A 6947-nucleotide genomic window follows, 5' to 3' on the forward strand; every position below is an offset into this window, starting at 1 on the left:
AACAATATGAACTAATCAGTACCCCCAGAGCTTGTGTCTCTAGCTGCATATGTAGCAGAAGATGGCCTAGTTGGCCATCATTGGGAAGAGAGCCCCCTTGGTCTTGCAAACTTTATATGCCCCATACAGGGGAACACCAGGGCCAAGAAGCGGGAGTGGTGGGTAGGGGAGCAGGGCGAGGGGAAGGTATAGGGGATGTTTGGGATAGCATTTAAAATGTAAATGAAGAAAATATCTAATAAAATAATTTAAACAAATGAAAGCATGAGTGACCAAGGCATAGGAGAAACATCCCATACTTGGTGGTTGAAGAGAAGGACCTATAAATGGAACTTTGTCTTGTGTGGTTTGACTTCTAGAAGCCAGCTCAGAGAAAATGAACAATTAAGACGCAGCACATTTACAATATGTTAAACTGAGTTCAGTCTAGAAAAATGAAACAAAATAGATATATTGACAAGAACATGAATATTTTGTGGCATTATGAGGAATGGTCTACAGACTTCATAAAGCTGTGCTTAGCTGGAAATTTACTTTCGAAATGTGTCAGTAGCATAAAGGTTTGGGATCCTCATCACCCTCACTTCCCAGTGTTTCCAGGTCTTCCCCGAACCTTTGTGTCTGTCTTAAAAAAAATTAGCAATAACAACAACAACAACAAAAAAAACAAATAAAAAAATCTCTAATTTATTTTGCCATGAAGCCACTGAAGCATGGTCACACTCCAAGTGGCCAGTTCCTCAAAGGAAAAGAAGTCCTTCCCCATCCCCATCACTGCCAGCAGCCATCTATTATTGAGAATAATATTCAGTATCCTAGTACAGATCAAGTTTCAGGTAAAGAAAAGCTTAGGTGCAGGGATGTGGTTATAGGCCTTTATTCCCAGCACCCAGGAGACAGACACATGCAGATGTGTTCTCAGTTATGTTCAGTTAGTTCAGTTGAGGTTGATGAGTCCCATGAATCAATTGGGAGTCAGTGCAGTTGAGTACAGTACTGTTGCGTTCATTCCTTTGTTCATTCATTTCATTCAGGAGAGGCAGTTGAAGCCAGAGAACAAAAAGAAGCCAGAAGATTAGAAAAATTGACCAGAGTAAGTTTCAGGCCAAGCAGCTCAATTCAGTTAGAGGCTCAGAGAAGCCAGATTGAATCAGTTTGGAGAAGAGTTGGAGCCAGAACAGCTGAGTTAATCCAGCCACCCAGAGTTCAGAAAAAATGAGAAAGGAAGACCTTATTCAGCAGTTAGGCTTTGAGACAAAAATTTCATATGGTAAACTAAAGATACATGTATATGAACCTGTTTTGGAAATATGATCAAAACAGGAAAGAGGAGGAAGAATTTGGGTAAAGACCTCTTAAAAGATGATTGTGCTGCAACATCCTTAAACGAAGAGGGGACATCATAGGGCATTGTGTACAACACGTATTTGAACAATTCTTACTGGGAAATTATTGATAAGTATAATCCATGAACATCCCTTATCTTCATCCTTTAGAAATAGTGGATTTATCTTATCACTGTTGAATTGACAATAAGTGGTCCCAGGCTTATGCATAACAGCTTTTTACTGTGCTGTCTTTCTCAGCTTTTCTATATAATGGTTTGTTGCTCTTGAGATAATAGTTTGAAAAATCTTACAAGCTGTTGGGATATTTGCATAGTGATTATATGCTGAACAGCAGCTTGGATTTTCTATTTCCATCTGTTTCAACTTAGTAAGTGTAAAAAGTATTATTATTATCATTATTATCAGCATTGTAATTATCTGAATTCCAAATTAGGCAACAGGCTAACCGCATATAATCTGTAGGTGGATAAAATAATTTTTGCTGGAAATAAAATTTTGTTTTATATAATAAAGTCTTTCGAATTCAATTCCCTTCTCAATTTTAAAAGGGCAAGTTTATTCAAGTGTAAATAATATGCTCATGTCTGTGACTAATGAAACCATTTAAAAATAATAAATGAGTCTGCAAAGCTTCCAGCGTGCATTCTTTTTAACACTTTGCCCTTCAGTCCCCTTACACAAAGAATGTAACTCTGTCACTACTTATAATCACCATTTATGTCTAAGAATAGAAACACTTCACTAACTTAACCTCCTTTTCTCACAGAACTAGACTTGAGGATTGAGACAAGAAGAGATCCTCAGACTCAGAAGAGATTTGATAAATCCATGATGTGGCTCTCGCACATCCCCAGTGCCTTCTAGCATTCAATGCGACCCAAACATTAAACACCAATGCTTTCTTACAATGGTTACTTATTCATTTGATCTTAATAGGACTACAAAACAATTCCAAGCAAGTTTTGTTCTATGACTTTCATTTCCTTCAGATATATTTCTTCTGTGCATTGAGTGTGTCCGACCTCTAAGACATTCATAAAGGATTTAATTTTATGATATTATAGAGTTTTCTAGCTATTTTTTTCAAAAACACCCTATAGTTTTAAACAAGGAAAACACCTGCTCTCCTGAACATACAGCTAACAAGACTGCTGATCCCCGAAGTACTGCTTTGCGATTGACCCTACAAAGTCTAACTGTCCATTTAGGTCATGCTATGGTTGAGACTGACAAAGAGACGCATAGTATTGAAGGCTCGTCATCCCCAAACCATGTTTGCATCCTCTAATTTTCTAGGCTCTTGTGAATGATTTTTTTGGAAACTAAAAACTCATAACTATTTTATTTCAAGTTTTAACAGGGCAGAAGTCTTGCCTGCTTCATTCTGTATTTATTTCCAGTGTTTAGTACCTTTGTGTGGCCCAATTGTTAGTCAAGGCCAAAAGACACTGAGTAGATAAATTAGTATTTGTGAGGATAGATGCTTTTCATTGTGGCATTATTTGTGCAGGTTAGATATAGGAGGAACTTTATTTAGCAAATTCTATTTTACTTGTTTTACTTCAAAAACACCAGAGAACATAGAGTCTTCCCTTTTTCTTTTGGGATCTGAAATGACGTGATTATTAAACTCCATGCTGCATTAAATTGGAAATAGGCATGGATTACTTCTTCATATAATCCATTTTAACAATTCTTAAAACTGGTGCACACAGGCAACTTTCCATCAACAATTTAATTTAATTTAGGTCGACAATTTAATGAGACTCAACATCAACTCAAGTTTGTTAACCAGGTTTTTTGCTCCCTGATCATATAACAATAAATGAAAGCATGTGTTGTAAATAGTGATCTGCTTGTAATCAACAGCTAATTTTGGAAAAAACTTTATTTATGGAGAAAATGTATAAACTCAAATAATACGCTTTTATAAATAACGATAGCACTTGATACTTGGATGTAATGAAAAATGTTTCACATGAATTGATCATACCCATACATGGATGCAAGACAGGGACAAACAGAATCTTTAGTTTCTAAAATGTCATTTTTATCAAAGTTAAATAAATAGCAGGAAAGTTTTTTTTAAACTGTTCATTATTCATTTGATGCTGCATAATTATCAAAGGGCACGTGTTAAATTAATTACCTCAGTGAATATGTCGAAATTGAACTTTCGGCCCCTAAAAAAATGTGCTTGAACAAGACAGATAAAGGTTATTTTCTTCATTTGAAATTGTCACCGCAAAGGTGACAGGGGACAGAATCTGCAAACATAGATAGCAACTATCATCAAGAAGCACTATTTGTAAGAAGAGAGTGCCTATAAACAACCGTCAATCAAAATGTTACATCATTTGGAATATACTTGGTGTGCAAAAAGGAATGGAAAGATCAGAAAAAGAACAACACATTTTTGCCTAAAATAGCATGAAGTAAGAATTCAACTAAATTTGTAGGGTGTATTTAATTTTGAAACTTTCATGTTCATGAAGTATGTGCTGTTAAAACATGCAAGCATTTACCCTGGAATACATGGAAGACTCTAGCTTCTCGACTGGATACTTTCATCTTTTAGAAGAATAACAAAAGTACAGGAATATGTAAATTTACACTAAGTAAAATGCAAAGACTATAACTTCAAATATAAGAGTGAGATTTTTGCAATCATGAACATTTTATTAGTAAAACTGACATTCAACTATACTTGAATTTTGAAAAATATAAGCTCAATCAAGTTTAGAGTTCAAGTTCAAGAGTTAGAGGTGTTTTCTACTGAATATTCTCCTTCAGGAATTCAATACTGACTTTTTGAAAAAGTGATTATAAAAATGTCTTTTTAACAGTGGGGAGAGGGAACTTGTAGAGTCACCTCCAGTAGAAAGAGAGGGCATCAAGTGGAGGGAAGGGTTTGCCAACCCACAATCAAAAACTCTGACCCAGAATTGTTCCTGTCTAAAAGAACTGCAGGGACAAAAAGTGAAGAGACTGAAGGTAAGGAGGTCCAGTGACCAGCCCAACTTAGGAACCATCTCACCAGGGGGCAGGTCCAAGGCCTGACACTATTACTGATGCTATGATGTGCTTACAGAGAGGAGCCTAGCATGGCTGCCCTCCAAGAGGCCCCACAAGCAGCTGACTTAGACAGGTAGAACTCCTTAAAGAGGAAACACAAAAATTCCTTAAAGAATTACAGGAGAACACAACCAAACAGGTGTAGGAATTGAACAAAACCATCCAAGATCTAAAAAGGGAAGTAGAAACAATGAAGAAAACTCAAAGGGAGACAACTCTGGAGATAGAAAATCTAGGAAAGATGTAAGGAGCCACAGATGAGAACATCACCAGCAGAATACAAAAGATGGAAGAGAGAATCTTTGCTGCAGAAGATTCCATAGAAAACATGGACACAACAATCAAAGAAAATGAAAAATGCAAAAATATCCTAACTCAAAACATTCAGGAAATTCAGGACACAATGAGAAGACTAAACCAAAGGATAATAGGTATAGATGAGAATGAACATTTTCTAATTAAAGGCCCAGTAAATATCTTCAACAAAATTATAGAAGAAAATGTCTCTAACCTAAAGTAAGAGATGCCCATGAATATACAAGAAGCCTACAGAACTTCAAATAGACTGGACCAGAAAAGAAATTCCTCCTAACACATAATGATCAGAACAACAAATGCACTAAATAAAGATATAATATTAAAAGCAGTAAGGGAAAAAGGTAAAGTAACATAAAGGCAGACCTATTAGACCTACACTAGACTTCTCACCAGAGACTCTGAAAGCCAGAAGATCCTGGACAGATGTTATACAGACCTTAAGAGAACACAAATGCCAGCCAGGCTACTATACCCAGCAAAACTCTCAATTACCATAGATGGAGAAACCAAAGTATTCCACGACAAAACCAAATTGACACAATATCTTTCCATGAATCCAGCCCTTCAAAAGATAATAAAGTGAAAACTCCAACACAAGGAGGGAAAATATGCACTCAAAAAAGCAAGAAAGTAATTCTTCAATAACTTAGAAGAAGATAGCTACAAGAACATAATCCCAACTCTAACAATAAAAATAAGAGGAAGGAACAACGACTTTTCCTTAATATCTCTTAATATCAATGGACTCAATTCCCCATTAAAAAGACATAGACTAACAGACTGCTTACGTAAACAGGATCCTACTTTTTGCTGCATACAGGAAACCCACCTCAGGGACAAAGACAGATACTACCTCAGAGTAAAAGGCTGGAAAACAATTTTCCAAGCAAATAGTCCCAAGAAACAAGCTGAAGTAACCATTCTAATATTGAATGAAATCAACTTTCAACCCAAAGTTATCAAAAAAGACAAGGTGAGGCATTTTGTACTCATCAAAGGAAAAATCTACCAAGATGAACTCTCAATTCTGAACATCTGTGCTCCAAATGCAAGGGCATCCACATTCATTAAAGAAACATTAGCAAAAATCAAAGCACACATTGTATAGCACACAATAATAGTAGGAGACTTTAACGCCCCAATTTCATCAATGGAAAGATCCTGGAAACAGAAACTAAACAGGGACACAGTGAAAGTAACAGAAGTTATGAGCCCAATGGATTTAACAGATATCTACAGAACATTTTATCCTAAAACAAATGGGTATACATTATTCTCAACACCTCATGGTACTTCTCCAAAATTGATCATATAATTGGTCACAAAACAGGCTCAACAGGTAAAAAAGTATTGAAATAATCCCGTGCATCCTACCAGATCACCATGGACTAAGGCTGATCTTCAATAACAACATAAATAATAAAAAGCCAACATACCAAACCCAGACACTATTGCATATGCCAGCAAGATTTTGCTGAAAACACCCTGATATAGCTGTTTATTGTGAGGTTATGCCAGTGCATGGCAAATACAGAAGTAGATGCTCACAATCATCTATTGGATGGAACACAGGGCCTCCAATTGAGGTGCTAGAGAATGTATCCAAGGAGCAGAAGGGGTCTGCAACCCTATAGGTGGAACAACAATATGAATTAACCAGTAACCCCAGAGCTTGTGTCTCTAGCTGCATATATAGCAGAAGATGGACTAGTCAGCCATCATTGGGAAGAGAGGACCCTAGGTCTTGCAAACTTTATATGCCCTAGTACAGGGAAATGCCAGGGCCAAGAAGAGGGAGTGGGTGGGTAGGGGAGCAGGGCGGGGGGAGGGTATAGGGAACTTTCAGGATAGCATTTTAAAGGAAATGTCTAATACAAAAAGCCAATATACATATGGAAGCTTAACAACACTCTACTCTGACAATTGGTCAACGATGAAATAAAGAAGAAAATTCTGACTCTTTAGAGTTTAATGATAATTAAGCCACAACATACCCAAACTTATGGGACACATTAAAAGCAGTACTAAGAGGAAAACTCATAGCTCCAAGTGCTGCCAAAAAGAAATTGGAGAGAGCATACATGAGCAGCTTGACAGCACACCTGAAAGCTCTAGAACAAAAGGAAGCAAAGTAATCCAATAGGAGTAGATGGCAGAAAATAATCAAACTCAGGCCTGAAATCAACCAAGTGGAAACAAAAAAGA

At 36.7% G+C, this 6947-nt stretch overlaps 1 protein-coding gene across 1 annotated transcript in view; it reads right to left on the reverse strand.

Annotated features, from left to right (window-relative positions):
* The window catches only part of Galntl6 (polypeptide N-acetylgalactosaminyltransferase like 6), a 1056791-nt gene that overhangs the window by 724770 nt on the left and 325074 nt on the right, over positions 1-6947 (reverse strand). The window lies entirely within an intron of this gene.

The sequence above is a fragment of the Mus pahari genome, chromosome 19 (assembly GCF_900095145.1).
Source record: "Mus pahari chromosome 19, PAHARI_EIJ_v1.1, whole genome shotgun sequence".
NCBI classification, from domain to species: domain Eukaryota; kingdom Metazoa; phylum Chordata; class Mammalia; order Rodentia; family Muridae; genus Mus; species Mus pahari.